The sequence below is a fragment of the Lissotriton helveticus genome, assembly GCF_964261635.1.
Source record: "Lissotriton helveticus chromosome 1_1 unlocalized genomic scaffold, aLisHel1.1 SUPER_1_unloc_15, whole genome shotgun sequence".
Classification (NCBI taxonomy): domain Eukaryota; kingdom Metazoa; phylum Chordata; class Amphibia; order Caudata; family Salamandridae; genus Lissotriton; species Lissotriton helveticus.
The window spans coordinates 857,887-875,675 of record NW_027611654.1 but is presented as its reverse complement, the minus strand read 5'-3'; the positions used below and the strand labels follow the sequence as shown (position 1 = coordinate 875,675).

The 17,789-nt window shown below is 43.6% G+C and overlaps 2 long non-coding RNA genes across 4 annotated transcripts in view; one reads left to right on the top strand and one right to left on the bottom strand.

Moving 5' to 3' along the window:
- Positions 1–17,789, top strand: part of LOC144805565 (uncharacterized) — a 906,387-nt gene that overhangs the window by 707,044 nt on the left and 181,554 nt on the right. The gene's annotated exons all lie outside the window — the stretch shown is intronic.
- The window catches only part of LOC144805582 (uncharacterized), a 114,947-nt gene that overhangs the window by 36,316 nt on the left and 60,842 nt on the right, over positions 1–17,789 (bottom strand). For both annotated transcript variants that reach the window (XR_013605548.1, XR_013605547.1), the window contains exon 2: positions 4,908–5,027. This is a non-coding gene — a long non-coding RNA (uncharacterized LOC144805582). The remainder of the gene's footprint in view (positions 1–4,907; positions 5,028–17,789) is intronic.

Here is a 17,789-nt window from a genome sequence, read left to right as displayed (position 1 = left end):
TTAATCCCTTGAATACCAAATGAAAGGACACCACACAAGGTATATATCAAATATATATTTATTTATTCTAAACACAACCCCTCTGCACTCTTTATGAGGTCAGAGGTAAAAGCACAATACAAGTTACTTAATTAGCATACGATAAGTTGCACAAATACAGTTATGCCTTAGGGGCCTCACAAACCATACACTAAAATATTGGTATAAGAACCAGTTTTGGAATAGAAAGCAGGCCTATAGCCTGTGGAATGGCTGGGGATACTCTAAACAACCAACGGTTAGGATGCAGGAGGACCACGGGAGACGCGTGCAGTGACTAAACACAGCCGCAGCTTACCATTGACTTTCTATGGGAAACGAAGAAGTTACAAAGTTACAGATTATGGGCACACGGGAGTGAACAAAGGTGGAGCCCTTTTAGACTAGGACACTAGGAGAGTCAATACCCGCAGGAGCACCAAAGTACTCGAGTTACCTCACCCAGGGAAGCTGGGTGCGTAGGTGTCTTTTCGTGTCGGGTTTCGTCGTCGATTCCAATGGAGAGCTGCGAAGAAGGGCAGAAGGCGACCGGAGGAAAAGTGTCCAGGTGGATCCAAGAGTGGATTGAAGATCTGAAGAACCTGAAAGCAGAAGGGACAGAGTCTGGGTCACTAGCCAGTGACCAGGAAGGAACCAGGAAGGAACCAGGCGATTTCGGGTGATTTCAGGTGAAGAAGTGAGGCTTGTCTCTGCAGCCACGAGGACCAGGAGGCGTCGACGATGACCAGGAGCTGGATTCGAGCTGTCCCACGAAGGATCTAGTGGACTGCGGTGTTGGTATCTGGATTGGACCCAACAGGCCTTGGCAAACGCAATCTACGCAGGAGATGAAGATTGGCTTCGGAGCAGACCAGCAAGGTCTGAGGAGCTTATCCTTTGTAGGGAAGCTGGAGCAAGCCTGGAGCAACCAGGAAAGCGAGTTAGTTTTAAAAGAAAGTCTTCCAGGGGCTCACTAGCCAAAGGGCAAGGAACCGCGAAGACGCGTCGAGCTGAAATGCAGGAGCGGGCCCCACGGGACACTCATAGAGTGTGGAGGCCTGTGCGTCGGTGCAAATGTGGCTCGGATCTGGGGCTTCAAGCACCCAAAGCACAACTTCCAAATACCTCGGAAAGTAGATCCAGCTTGCAAAATGCAGGATGTCCAGGAGTTCCGGTCCTACGTATCTCGTGTCCGCCACGTGTCTCAGCTTTGCTGGGAACGTCGAGCAGCGTCAGAGATGTCTGGAAGTCTGTGTCCTGTGTCACAGAGTCTTCAGGATCCGGCGGGAGCCTCTACAATGCAGACGGGCAAGATGCTTCTTGGTGCCTGTTTGAACAGGCACCAAGGAGGTGTCTTCCGTCTTCCAGTCTTCCAGTCTTCCAGTATTTTTAGACACAGTCACAAAGTGGAAGGGGTACCGTGGGGACCCCTTCGAAATTGCGACTGCATTACCACCCTCTTGAAGAGGGTGGTAATTTGCAAGTGTTTTGCGACCGCAATTGTGGTCACAAAACATTCACACATAGCATTGCAGACGCAATTAGGAAGGGAAGGCCCCTTCCTAATTGCGACTTGCAATTCTTAAATAGAGAGTCGTAAATAAACTGCGACTTGCTATTTTGAAATTGTACACGGCCAACAGTGATTTTGCATGTGCAAACGGGTTCGCAAACCTGTTTGCGCATGCAAAATTACGTCGTACATCTGGCCCACTGTGATTGATTCCACTGACTCGCTAGACATTGTTGCAGAGGACGCATGTGAAGCCTTGCATGAGGTACGATTGCAACGTAGGATGCAATCATTCCCAGCAGATGCATGAAGACTTTGGCGGGTAATGATTGGTTGAGTTGAAATTGTAATAGTGTGGCCTGGATATTGTGAATCCTGGCTATATTGGGAGCGGCAGGAGCATTGAGAGTGTTGATGGAGGCTCCCAGATAAGATTGCACTTGTGCCGGACACAGGTGAGATTTTTGTGCAATTATTGTAAACCCCAACTGGTGAAGTAGATGTACTGTTGTCTGATTGTGTAGTGTCCTTGGTGAGAGAGAGGATGACCTGGGTGTCGTGGGGGTAGGATACTATACTGAGTCTGTGCTGTTTGACGATGGTGGCGAGGAGGGCCATGTAGATGTTGAAGAGCGTGTGGCAGAGCTACGATCCTTGTGGTACTCCGAAGTTGATTTCTGTGGGTTTGGAGAGGAAGGGTGGCAGTCTGATTCTTTGGGTTCTGCCGGTGAGGAAGGAGCGGATCTAGTCAAGTGCGGTTCCCTGTATGCCGGCGTCGTGGAGTCTGCCGGTGGGTGTGCGGTGTTGAATGCTGCAGAGAGATCGAGTAGGATCAGAGCTGCAGTGTGCCCTTGGTCGAGGTGGATGTTGTCTATGGCAGCGAGGAGAGCGATCTCGGTGCTGTGGTAGGCTGCCGAATCTGGATTGGGAGGGGTCGAGGTGGAGTTTTCTTCGATGAATTTTGTTAGCTGGGCATGGACGATCTTCTCTGTGACTTTGGTCATGAAGGGGAGGAGGGAGATGGGTCGGTAGTTCTTGAGGTCGGTGGGGGCGAGGAGGGCTTCTTGAGCAGGGGTCTGCCTTTGGATTTGTTTCCTCTATATCCTCCTCTGTAGAAACCTCTAGAGGAAAAGGATTGGATGTTACCTTTGTAAGAGGAAGCATTTGAGTCTGAGGATGATGTTTTGGACCCTGCTATGTAAAACGAGCGGTGAAAGGAGCCTCTATTGGATGGGGAATGGAGTGCTACAATGGATTTGGCTACTTCAGTGTCCTTTTTATTCTTTTCTAAGGATCGGTCAACTACAGGACCAAACAGGTGTTCTTTGTCAAAGGGAGTGTTCAAAACGGGCTGTTGAACCTCAGGAAACCCTGAGATTTAAGGTACAGGGGTCACTACTGACTGGAGTTACTTAGCAGGATAATAGGTCTCAGGGGGGCAATACTGACTGAAGCTGGTTAGTATGATCACTAGTCCCAAGGTGCTACTAATGACTCAAGCTGGCTAGAATGATAACAGGTCCCAGGGGGCCAGTACTAACAGGAGCTGGCTAGTAGGCTTACATAAAGGCCCAAGGGGCCACTACTGACGGGACCCGGCTAAAAGAATAACAGGCCCAAGGGTGGTGGGGTGCGAGTGGCACCAGTGACCGGAGTTGGCTAGAAGCATTTACGACCTTTGGTATTGATTAAATGCAGGATTCCAGGTCACAGGAGGCACTGCTGAACACAGCTGGATAGCAGCAGTGGTGGCCTCTAGGAAGAAGGAATTGAGAAAGCATAACTGGATATACTGGTTTCTTTAACACCGATAATTGGTTACACATGAATGCCACAACGTGCATTGATATATTACATTACCAAATTACAATATTCTTATATTAATTTGATGTGTCTGTTCGCCTTAATATGCCTGCAAAGTTACATGGTTCTATTAGGGCTCGGAACCATTTTATTTAGTAAAGTCCATCTGCACACTTTCCTGCATCTTGTAGTAAATTGAATATTGACAAACAGAAGTGTTATTTCCAGAAACAGTGAATTCTGCAGCTTGTCTGTGTAACTTTTATCTGCACCTCACGGACTCCTCACATTCCTCTCGAGAGAAGATCCTGCCTCCTACTCATTAGTGTTGTTCAGTAACTGTTTCTATCACGTGTTCACGTTTCATTGACTTGTATTAGGGGAAAAGTGCATAAAAATACATTGTGTAGCATTAGCATTATATAATCCAACTTGCTTTAGGGTGGATGCTCTCGTCCATTGCACAGACAATTGTCACTTGTTAGTTTGCTTGGCCTTTTGCTATTTTGCATTAAATGTATGATATATGTGTTAGCCTCCTGGTGTGTTGTTTTTCATTTTACTTAGCACAAGAGATGCTAAGGAAAATGACAGTCCAGTATACACATTCTTCATATAAATCAACTCACAGTATACTGTTCTGGAGGTTCAGTCCCAGAGACATTATCTCTAACAGAACACCCAAGGAAGCATGTGCTTTTCAAACCAGTTGCCCTCTGATGCAGCGTCCTCGCTATTGGATAAGTCAGTATGTCCTGACCCTTAGGAGGGTTACCGTATCTAGTGCACTCTGTTAGGCAGCGCTCACCTGTGGTAGTAAGATGGTACTAGGCACCTTATCACCTATGCACGGTGCAGGGCTTTGAGTTACAGAGCTCCTCACGCTGTGGAGAAGATTAGGTCACATTTACCCATTTTCCCATATTTGGTCCTGATGAAATGCCAACAGATTGCTCCATGACTACACAAGGCATGAAAAAGGTTGACCTAAAGTATAGACCCCAGCTTACCAGCAGGTCCATTGGTGATCGACACTTTCAAACAGTGATAGGGGCCATTAGTTCCTCAATTTCTCTGCCACTGTTTTTAATCTCAACATGGACCAGGATGATCACATTAACTATATTGTGGCAACTGGTCGATAGTTGATCTTATAGTCAGACTTTCACCAATCTCACATCTTATGACACAACATTCTCTGTCCTACTATGCTCATCCGGCATACTTAATAAAAAATCTCCGACTAAGTGTGCTCTTGTGGTGCCGCCAGGCATTGTACAGCCGGCCTGGTGAGGAGAATATCCCAATGATGAAGCATGTCACCTTCAGGTGAGTGAACGCAACTTGTCTTAAAAGCACATGCTTCCTAGGGTGTCTGCGTTCAGTTCCAGATAATGACTCTGGGACTGAACCTCCGGAACAGTATACTGTGATTTGATTGTTTTATTTTAACAAATGTACATAGCAGATATTTGCCCTTCCTTGTTTCACAAACATGATCGGATACCTGCCTCGGAGCGCACTTCTTACAGACGAGTATGGGGTTATCATGTTGCTACTACAAGCTCCTTACCTGTGCGAGTTATCGGGAACGATGCAGGGGGCAGACCCAAACCAGCCACATGTGGAGATCAATGACAAATACTGAAGAATTAACAAAGCTTCCAAGCTGGTGACCATTACGTAATTGACCCTGAAAATAAAAGACACGTTTTTAGTATTCTGGTGACTCATGACCATAAAAAACAAAGGTTATAAATTCAATATTGTGTCAAATGCTTAAAAAATGGAACTGGATGTGCTGAATCTGATGTTGCCCCAGGTCATGCGTTACACCTTCCACCACTATTGCTTATGGGACTTGTAGTTTTGTTTTTCTCGTTAAAAGGATGGGCTCTAAAGTCCCAGTGTTCTAAGCGATGTTGGTCAAAATCAGAGGCCTGACGGAGGATGAAGCATGACATGGCTCTGCTTAGCAGTGAGATGAATAACAGTTCCCCAGCCCTTCCATTCTTTGACCTACAGAGGCTCGTCAGCCGGTCATATTTTTTTGCAACGAGAAAGAAACTTTTATTGCAGCTTGTGTCAACTGAAGAGATAAAACCCCTGGGCGTGTTTAATTAACTACTGACAAACATGAACAATCAAGAACATGAGTTTCTGGAAAACTATCCAGCACCCAATCAGAATCAGTCGCCCTTCACACCCAAGAATTCTTGAGGCTTTGGAGAGGATGAATTGCACGTGGTATAAGAGGAACACCACATCGACACAAAGCTCACTTGTCAGGGATGTACTGAAATCCCAGCCTCATGGCACACTTAGCCAGCTCTTCACCTCCTCCTCCTCAAACAGTTGACCAGCTATCAGGGCAAATGAGCCTCCAGCAAAGCATCGCTGGCTTAGTTTCACACCGGACCAGGCAAGTTGGTCAACTCCATACTCCTCCAAGTCAGCAAGCACTCTGGTCGAGTCAGTCCTAACCCCACATGAATGTTCCCCATCACAACTATTTTAATGGTCCTAAGTTATGTTTCTGCCAAATGACTGAGTCAAAAAGTGAAAGGTTTTACTCTGAAGTGCTGAAAGAGAAATCATGAAGTTTTTCAAAATTACTGAGTCTGCCACAGTACACAGGAGCATTATTTATCTACAGCAGCAAATCATGTATGTGCTCTGTAGAAAGCATGTTTGAATGAAACATGGAGGCATTGCAGCCAAAGATCTGTGCAACTTCATAGCAGAGTACAAGATAACTTGTGTTATTATTCCAGCAGAATGAAATGCCATTCCTAATGTGTACGTCATTTTAAAGACAAACCCAGGAAAATGTACGGTAAGTGATGTTCTTCTGCCAGTTAAAAGACTATCACCATTAATGTGCCAGGAAATAAAATACTATGAGAAATCCTACTTGTTGGCAGGGTGTTGCCTGCCACTATATTGCAGGTTACTTCCAACATAATCTGATTTATACATACATACTCCAGGGTGCTGTCAGCTATAGGTTCTGCTCACAGCAGTCTTGAGCCACTCAGGAAGGAGGTAAGCTCTTCATTTAATTTTAAGCCCTTAGGTTACAGTCACAGCCTGATAGATCCGGAGAACGTTATCCTCGCTCTAACTGTGCCGGGCAGATAGACGTAGCCCATCATAGGCTGTGTTGTGTGCTGGGTGATGCCTGGCATCATATTATCGTTGGCGGGAGGATGCAGCTCTGATAGGAGCTGCTACAAGAAGAGCAGAGAAACAGGACCACAGATCGCCACAGAGCGACAACTGCCCAGAAGCTGAGGAAAGAACTCTGGAATAGCAAACCTCCTGCACCCTGGCGATTCTCCAGGGTAAGCAAATGATGGTAATGAAATGCAAACTGCTGCATTAAGGTCACAAACTACAACATCTTTCCCTTTAAACCAAAGGTAACAGCCTACAAGAACAAGCATTGGCATAGTCAATAGGTCTCGCTTTTGGGACCTTCTAAGTATTTAGTTATGTAGCACAATATCCTTGGTGCAACCACATCAACTGTTGCGTGGCTAAACACTTATAAGGTCCCAAAGGCGAGACCTATTGGCTATACCAGTGCTTGGTGTGGTTGTGGTTGTGTGTGTGTGTGTGTGTGTGTGTGTTTGTGTTACTATCCTTGTGGGGACTTGAGTATGATAACACACTCACGCTGTGGGGACTTGATTGCACTGTGGGGACCTGAACCCAAGTCCCCACAAGGTAATGTCTTCCAAATGATTGGAAATGACTTCAAAAACATCTGTGCCAATTTTTACAACTTTTTCAAAAATTGCCTTGTGGGGACCTGTGTTTCACCAAGTGTGTTTATTTTCTTTGCTCGCTCTGCCCCTGTAGACAGGAGGTGGTACTGCAGCCTTAAACACACTTAGCATATTAAACACACTTCAGCAATGGGATCCTATCTAGCAACACAGAGGATAGTGATTTTAAAGATCCATACCTATCAGAAAACAGAATATCTTAATACAATGACCTTTTTAATTGTATGCAACCTTTTTTCCAAAGTTATAAACCACACAAATAGAAGCATGTGGGTCATATTGCATTATTTCCTAATTGTAATTAATTTTATTCAGATAGTTTCATTAACAGTTATTTGCTGCGCAAAAATGTTTCTTTATCTAAGCTGCCATTTATTTCATTCTGTGATGTGAAATAAGAAGCTGTCTAAAATGTGATGAAAACATATTTTCATTTGTAGTTGTAAAAGAATTACAAAGCTGAAAGCGTTTTTTCTTTTGTTTTGTGACAGTATAGTTTGCAAAAGTGCAAAACGATCTTTCTAATCCCATTTAAGTTTCATAGGAATAACCAAGAATTAATTCCAATTGGGTTCCTGTACATGCAGATAAATCGGCAAAAACACCACCCTCCTGGTGCATTCTCAGGAATGAAGTGAAACCAGTCAGGCTGTTCGAGGCCAAGGTCAATTTGCATGTGAAAGCTTAGGAGCAGCTCGCTCAAGGTGCCGTAATTGCTCAGTTAAAAATGAAAAGCCTGTCATCCCCTCCTCCCACGGCCTCAGGTTAAAGGGCACCCATCACCGTTGACTGCAAGGAGCCTGCTAACTCCTTAACTCCCTTAAGGCCGTGTCCTGCTTCAGAACGAATAACTGGAGCATCAACCCAGTGGGTATTTCTCTGTTCTCATATGTTAACATTAAGCTATTGGAAAGTTATCTACACGCATGTTCTCTTAGGGAAGTCCATGAAACTCAGGGAACTGCATACTCATTTAGCTCATTATTTTTGTATTTATTTTTCAGTTTTATGGATCGCAAACTTGACCCGAAGGTACAAGAGTGCTTAAAATGAGCACCATTTACATTACAGATGGACACATTGGTTTTAGAGGCACAGGGAGATTAAGTGATTTGCCCAGAATTTTGAACCGTTGCAGAGACTCGAACAGGATTCCACAGTTCCAAAGTCAGCAGTTTTGGCCATGACAACAATTCATCTCACTATCAGATTATTCATTTTGTTGTATTAGCAGAATAAGATCAATAGGGAATATGTTGAATGGTCAATGCAGACGATTAATATTTTTGCAACTTGTGCTATTGTGTATTGCGAATATATGACGTAATCCCGCATACCATCAGTCCGCATACCATCAGTCCGCAAAAAAAATCCCGCATACACTATTAGGCCGCAAATTAAAATAACGAAAACTTTTAGAACCAATATGCCTTTAGCACGCATGCCTTTACAACGTAAAGGCATGCATGTTAAAGGTATACTCGTTGTAAAAGTTGTAAAGGTAAATAAAAATACACTACACTACCCTACACTCTAATGTAATACCCAGCACGACCCCCCAACACTACCATAAAGCACTTTACTACCCTACACAAACACTACAACAGTACCTTAATACACTACCCCCCGCATGACCCTACACAAACACTACAATACTACACTAAACCACTACACCCTCTAAACCCTAAAACACTACCCCCAGCATGACCCTACACTACAACACTACCCAAACCCTAAACCACTACACCCCAGCATGACCCTACACTACACAAACACTACAACACTACCCTAAACCCTAAACCACTACACCCCTGCATGACCCTACACTACACAAACACCACAACACTACCCTAAACCCTAAAACACTACTCCTGCATGACCCTTCACTACAACACTACCCAAAACCCTAAAACACTACACCCCAGCATGACCATACACTACGCAAACACTACAACTCTACCCTAAACCCTAAAACACTACCCCCAGCATGACCCTACACTACGCAAACACTACAACACTACCCTAAACCCTAAAACACTACCCCCAGCATGACCCTACACTACGCAAACACTACAACACTACCCTAAACCCTAAAACACTACCCCCAGCATGACCCTACACTACGCAAACACTACAACACTACCCTAAAACCTAAAACACTACCCCCAGCATGACCCTACACTACGCAAACACTACAACATTACCCTAAACCCTAAAACACTACCCCCAGCATGACCCTACACTACGCAAACACTACAACACAACCCTAAACCCTAAAACACTACCCCCAGCATGACCCTACACTACGCAAACACTACCCTAAACCCTAAAACACTACCCCCAGCATGACCCTACACCACGTAAACACTACAACACTACCCTAAACCCTAAAACACTACCACCAGCATGACCCTACACTACCCAAACACTACAACACTACCCTAAACCTTAAAACACCACCCCCAGCATGACCCTACACTACGCAAACACTACAACATTACCCAAACCCTAAAACACTACCCCCAGCATTACCCTACACTACTCAAACACTACAACACTACCCTAAACCCTAATACACTACCCCAGCATGACAATACACTACGCAAACACTACAACACTACCCTAAACCCTAAAACACTACAACACTACCCTAAACCCTAAAACACTACCCCCAGCATGACCCTACACTACGCAAACACTACAACCCTACCTAAACCCTAAAACACTACCCCAACCCCTATTACACTTTCCCCAGCACGACCCTACACTAAACAACCACCACAACTCAACACTACACTAACACAACACTACACTACACAATCACTACCCCAGCACGATCCCCACCCTTAAAAATTAACCCAAACCCCCTTACCTCTCTCGACATCGTCATCGTTTACAACGCAAATGCATTTACCATACATGCCTTTACAACGTATTTCGTTGCAAAGGCATGCGTGATAAAAGCACATGTGTTGTAAAAAAATGCGGGATGATGGTATGCGGGATGAATGACATTGCGGATTAATAGTATGCGGGATGATGGTATGCGGGAAATAAAAATGCGGGATAAAGGTTGATTACCGTGTATTGCATATAACAACGCAAGTCAAAGTTTGAAAACTTCTACCCTTCCCTGATAGACCTGAAATACCTAAAAGGCCACGCCACCTTTGTTTCAGTGACAGAGCCCTTAGGGCACCCACACACTAGAAGGTGTACATTTTTGTAAAATGAGTGAATAACAACATTTAGGGAGATATTTACAAACATTTTGCGCTAGTTTAGCGCCACAAAAGTGATCCTAACCAGTGCAAAATGTTGTTTTGCTATTTACTTTCCAGCGCAAAACTTGTTTTGTGTTGTAAAGCACCCTCTAAGTAGCGCAAAGCACTAACTTGTACTACTTTGGGCCGAGTGGGCGTTCCATGGGTGGTACATGGGCGTTCCAGTGCAACCACCTATGCCTTTTGACGCAAAACCATATTTACAAAGATTTGTAAATATGGTTTTGCACCAAAAGTGAACGCCTCTTCAAAGGAGGTACTAACAGGAGAAATGCTTTCATTTCTCTGTGCTTTTCTGACTTTGCATGCTTGCTGCAATGTGCAGCACACATACAAAGTGGGAAAAGCTAAGCATCCTGCCTAGCATAGTGTTTTGGACAGGTAGGGTACCCTTCCTGTACAAAACCTATGCTAGACTCACAGACACACCCTAGCCCTACAATGCTAAGGTGTGTGCATGGTGCACGGCAGCTGAAATCAGCGCCGACGCAAGGGAAAGGGGAAGAAAGTGCCATATCTCTGAAGATATGTCACACAAGGCAGCGAAGCCTCGTGGGGGGCTGCACTGCTTTGCACATTTTTTGTGTAAATCTCCCCCATAGTGACATATTCATTTCAGAAAGAAAATATGAGAACCAGATTTCTCTCTCAGCATACATCTTTAATCTGCTGCTATGATCTTGGGACAATGACCCGTACAGGATCTCAACTAAGTAGCAATTTGGAAACTTGCAAAGCACCTGATAATGCTCTGCTTTTCCTTGCGCCAGGAACAGTAGTTTCTTGGGTTGCTTTCACTATTTATGTGCCAGTGTCTATCTATACTAGGCTTTTCAGCCCGTCACTTTCAGTAGTAACCATAAACATACATTTAATGACACTGGCAAAAATGATGAAAATCCTGTATGTTGTACTACACACTTTTTTCACAGTACACCATTTCTCATAGTTTTGCCAATATAAGACTAGTTTATGCAGAAAATGAAGGCAGTCTAATATCTGAGGCATTAGAAGAGGTAAAAGAGTAGGAAAAACAGGTTTTGTCCGCATAAATGTCTTAGCAAACACAAACAAGCAGATCACATCCCTAAGGGAGGTGGTGTAAAGCAACAAAAGGAGAGGACCAAATTCAGAACCTTGGTGGACACCAGCTGGTAGTTAGGGGGGGGTGAGAGGATTTGATGGATTGCCAGTCCACAGACCAGCCAAATAGGTAGGAGAACCAGTTCAATGTCGAGCCTATGAAGCTTAGGGACCTTAGAATGTCAAGTAAGGTAGGTGGTTAATGGTGTCAAGTGTGGCAGAGAGTCCAGGACTATGATAGTGTTAGGATGATTTTATTAAGTTAGCTATGTGAATGAGGCTAATTTTAGTGGAGTGGAGGGCTCAGAATCCCATCTGGAAAACATTGAGTAAGTTGTAAAAATTGAAGGTGGTTGAAGACTAGACATTAGATTTTTGGGAAAAGGAGGGCAGAAGACACATTGGATGGGGATGCAGGGTGTGCTGTTTTTTTGTAAGGGCACCTCCATCACAGTTTTAAAGTATGAGGGGTAAGTACCCGATATGAAAGAGTGAGGAATATGGATGTCAGGATGTCAGACAGAATCATACTGTAGAAGTTCGAGCAGGAAGTTTTATGTTTGTGGATTACAAGGTTAAAAAGCTCACAAAGCGTTACTAAATTTGAGTATCGGAGAAAGGTCCGGAGGTTTGTACAGGCAAAGTCACAAAGTGTGCAAAGAGAAGTTAGTGAGGTTAGGGTTTATCTGAAGTTGATTTTTAATGAGAAACTGGTTGCATAGTCTAATGCGGAGGGTAAAGATGCAGGAATAGCTGTTCTAGGAGGAGCAAGAAGATCTTGGGTGTAAGTGCCTGTCTGATTTCGGAAGGAGACAGATTTATCATTGTTAAGCATTCTAAATAACTTTTCCGGTGTTTCATAGTATGTATGTAGGTTTTGATTAGTCTTGTTCATCTGCCATCTGCAGAGGAGTGTTCTTTGTGCCGCCTTGCCTTACTTTTTTTCATTTCTTTTTAAATCTACAATGGATTTTGCATTTCGACTGTGCCAAATAAGTGATGCAAACCCCAAAACAATAGCTTAGTAAATCTGGTCCTGGATATTGTATAAAAATCCATCTCCGAGATGAGCGTGGGGTGATGGAGCAGTCATTTATTCATTACTGCATAAAAAATTGATTTTCACCCCTAAATGAAGGACACTCATAGGCAATGGATGAAGGGCGTCTTTGGTTAAATGATAAGCCAATCAATTTAAAGAATATAAGGTTTAGAAGATCTTCAAGCCCGGTTCTGCCTTTTATATTTGGTTTGTGCACAAAAATCGCTGGTTCTAAAAGTAAGACATGCTATTGCATACAGAAATACACTTCACAGCTATATATATATATATATATATATATATATATATATATATATATATATATATATATATATATATATATATATATATATATCAAGAGCAATGCGCCTTCGCGCTTTCGGAAAGGCTCACCACGGCACACCCTCCCCTCCGGGCTGGCTCTGCTCCCGATCAACTTCTCAGCCACATTCCAATTAAAATAATTGAGGTCCAACGCGTTTCGGGGCCAGAACGCCCCTTCCTCATGGACAATCCACATTAAACATGCCTCCATCACCTTTGTAATTCAAACGCCATTTATTTGAATTGAAAACGCCCTAAGTGGGTGTGGTTTATGCAAGTCAAGTCGCCAGGATTGCTGGTACCTGAAGTTCTTGAAGGTGAGTGATTCTATTTACCTTGAGTAGGCGGCACGTTGTTGTGGCAATTATTATATAAAATATAAACTAGAACTGGTGAATTTCTGTGGTTTTATTTTAGTTAAAAACGTTTATGTTGTCACTGAGAAACTCGCCTCGAAAAACAAAGGATAAAGTAACGTTATAGTTAGGTGAATTTCTCAGTGACAACATTAACTTTTTAAACTATAAAAAAAACACAGAAATCCAGCAGTTCTAGTCAGCAGTGCTAACTATTACTTGCACTCCGGACATGCATTGCCCATGACCTCACATGTGACATCACTCATGATATGTTCTATGACATCATGAAGGGCAGAGATCATGGATATTATTACAGCAAAGTTTCGTCATTTTGGAGTGTATGTCAAATGGTGTACTTATAACAAAATTACAGCCAACTAGGTGCCCAAACCAACGCCCAGGACAGGGCATCGACCACTATGTATTTTGTTATTGTTTGGTGTCAAATTGAAGTTGGTTGCTAGTGGTTTGATTTAATTCAAGAGCAAAACTTGCAATGTTCATGCGTTTTCAATATGTTGCCACAGGGGCGCTTTGTTTATTTATTTATCATTGTTTGAGGGTTTATGCTCCATTTTGAGCAAAACAGGTGTATTATGGGTGGTGTTAGAAATGGGGGTCACAAGTCTTGGACTTCGCATCACCTCACCAGAACCGACACCTTTCCGCTAACGCAACTGACTTCCCCTGTCCTGGACTTGGCAAGTCGCCTCCTTGCGGACACAACCCCTCACCTCCCCTGTGGTAGCCAGTGAACCGGCCTCAACCTCGTAACCGACGGCTCATCTCCATGATGCCGTGCATCCTCCAAAGACTTTGTTGCAATTGGACTGTTGTTTGGGGGGTCCGTTGCCAGTCATGAAGTTGTAACAGCCCCAGGTGGAGCTATTCGTTTGGTACAAGTTCTGTTTTTGAAATAACTATTCTGAAGTTGTATTTTACCACCTGCATGCTGGATTTGTTGTTGTTTTAGTCTTGATTGGTTTAGAAAGGTACCGTATTTTTCTAAACTGGTGTGGTGTCCATTTGTGGTGTTTTCACTGTATTAGTGTGTGTTTTGAGTACAAATACTTTACACATTGCCTTTGGGATAGGTCTGTCTTCTCATGCCAAGCTACCAAGGGGGTGATGAGGCGTTATCTAGAGTGTGTAGCCCACTTACCCTGACTAGAAGCATACCTCTGTCAACTAGAGACCCCCAGTTCTAACAGGTGGTGGGTGAATATGCCTATTAATTGCCACCCACCATGAAAAGGCTGGTGGGGGTGGACTTTGGGGGCCCGTTGCAGGCCCTCCTTGAGCAGGAACAGTTCGTTAGTGCAGGGAAATGCAAAACTTGCATTTTTTATGTCGCAGCAGGTGCTGCAGCAAGCAGCACCCGCTACAATGGAAAACATGGCACTTAAGGCCACCGTGGTGAAAGCTGCATTGTAATGCCAGATGTGGGAGCACCGCCTAATAGTCAGGCGGTCCCCATCCCAGGGACGGACAGAAGTTCATCCCCCATTGTAATCAGGCCATAGTCTCTGAATACCAGAAGGAACTGCTTCAGACAAGTGAAGAGATCAGTTGAGGCTTATAAGTCTGCCCAAAAGACCCGGATTTTTGTTTAATGCAATGGTATGTTTCACCATTTTTTCACTTTTTATTTTTCATTGAAATCAATTTGATAAGGAACTTTCAAAGTACTTACATGACGTAATGTACACTAGGTTGTAGAATGTAAAGTATTATGTGTATTTTGTTTTGTATTGTCATGTCATAAATGACAAAGTATTTATATTGCCAAAATAATTACAGTGGTCAGGTTACCAAGACTCCTTGGAGTGGAAATGCGTTCTCCTCATCTGAGATAAACAGATTACTGAACCGCAGTTTGAGAGTGGCTGGTTTCTTCTTTCCTTGAACACGGAAAGCTGAATAGAAAAGGTTAAAGAGTATGCAATTGTAAGTACGTAGGTAAGGTACTTAGGGCCTGATTACAAGTGCGGGGTCATAAAACCACCTTGCTGGCAGAGGTCCGTCCACTGTATTATGACTTTATTAATTGCTGCAGCAGATGACCACCAGCTGCGCTAGGGAAGAGTCATTCCCTGGCAGTGGCAGAGCTGCACCACAATGTAACATGCTCAGCAAGACTGGTGCAGTCCCGCTGAGGATATTATGAGTTCCCGCACCACCAGCCATTTCATGGCATGTGCCCACATGCCCCCCCACCATGGGGACACATTCAGGGGGACACAACATGTCCCCCCGGTCTATATGCCCCCAAAGTTCCAGCATGGCATGGATGTCACCGTCCCTGCCGTGCTGGAACTTTTTTGACATTCCCATTGCTGCACCTGTTTTTCAGGCACCGCCATGGGAAAGGCAAAGGGCTGTTTGCCTTACATGAGTTCAACAAGTCCTTCCGTGGCATTGGTGATGCCGCATCGGTGGAGAGCTGAGGCAGCACCCCCAAACTCATAATCAGCCCCTAAGATTTTAACCTTAATTAAAAACATCAGAAGTTTGCACAAAAAAATAAAAGGTTATAGTGGAGTTATATGCATCTTTAGTAATAATATAAAACGGAACATTAAAAAACACACTGAATTCAACCAGTTATACGTAACTTGTACCCCATACATTTCAGACATCATCAGTGATTTCATCAATGATGTGATTAAACATTTCATGAGTACATTTATATATGAGTCCATGCGCACTGCTTCCTGAGAGTGTAAGTTATACTAAGGTCAGGTACTTGTAACTGGTGAATTTTATTATCTATTTGTTTTTTAAATGTTAGTTTTTATATTATCACAAGGTCTATGTGTAACATCACTTCAACCTTTGTTTTTTTATGTAAGTTAAAATCTTAGTACCTTACCTATGAGTAACTCCACTTTAACCTATTTTTCTGTCTGGGAATTTTCAGTGTTTGTTTTGCATAATGTAAGAACTTATTACTATAGCCAAGTACACTTTAGCTGCGTGTGGTGGAGTGAAGAGCGTGGGACTTGGCGTGTGTCCAGGCTCTGCACACAACCCATGTGGGTAGCCAACATGACCTGCTTAGTCTTTGGGTGTGCACAACGGGGGCTTATATTTTTTTTACTAACTCAAAATGACGGCTGTAACATTTCAGTTGACTTTGTAGTTTGTCATCATAATTAATAAAACACGCCAAGATATAACTAACTTTTGAACCTTAATGTCGCACAAATGGCTGAACAGATTTACACCAGAGCACAAAAAACATGCTTCCAGAGTAAAGATCTAGAGTTCTGCCAAATTTGTTGTAACCGTATTTACCCATTTTATCTGTATTGCTGTCCAAAAATCCTATTGGAAGTTACTTGGGGAAAACATGTTTTAGGACTTCCCTTGGTACTCGCTTGACAGATCACACTGAAACATTCAAGGAAAGAGCTGAGGTGGATGAGCTTTTTTGCATGGGCCCGATTATGATGCCGGTCGGACCTGCATCTTTGTGGTAAATGGATCGGCCGACAGTTGGTCTGAGGTCCTGTCCCCCATTGCATTGAGGCTTGTGCTGCGGCCCGGAAAGGGCCACAGCACAAGCCCCAACGCTAAAAAGGCATGTTTATAAGCATCACTGCACCATTTGCCAGACACCACATGATGCCTGCCCCAAGAGGCATGGATGTTTGTGGGCGCACCAGAGGTCGCCCCCTGGCCTCATAACGGAGGCCTCGTAGGGTCGGGAGCCCTATAGGGCGCCCCAAAGTGCCTTTCCATCTGACTTTCTATGGCAGTTGGATCACCATAAGAAGGCAGACGGAAAGGGACCTTGTAATCCCTATGGCAGTGCCTCAGCCCTTATTGTAGGGATTACATTCTGACCTCTGGGTCAAAGGGCCTGTCCAAAACACAGCAGTCCAGTCCTTCCCATGCGGTCTGACCGCTGCTTCAGATGTCGGTGGGGACGATACCGATGTGCTCTCAATGTTGGTTCCACTGACATTCTAATGAGGCCCTTTATTTTTGAGACAATAGTTGTGTCACTCAATATTAATGTTCATGATATTGTGAACCACCCAATGCATTCCATTACCCTTAAATCTCCTTTAATTTGAAATAGTTACATAATAATTATGTAATTTGAAAATAAATACTTACCTAAGTTGTTCATTACTTACTTGTAAACTACCAGCAAAAGGCCAAAGTAGTACTTACCTGTGTGGTAAATACATATGTGGTAACTTCTTGCTGATTAAAGATTGCAAGGCAAAAACTGTATGTTCACACGCTCCTTCTGTGTGACTTGAACATGCCTATAATGATGCTGTATCTCTATGGTGAACTGCAAAACACCATTATAATCACACTTTATAACATGCAATATATGTGGAGACATGAGCATGCCATTTTAAACTTTTAAAAAAACACTCAATTCAGCACCAAGATTCAAACATGTGAGTAGGAGGTCAAACACAGATCCCTCAAGTGAATATATTAGTTTACAAATCTACCAGATTAACATAATCTGTTTTTCATCTTTAACATTGCTATCATTACACACAATACTGTGGAGACTTGAATATGACTATGATCACACACTATCAG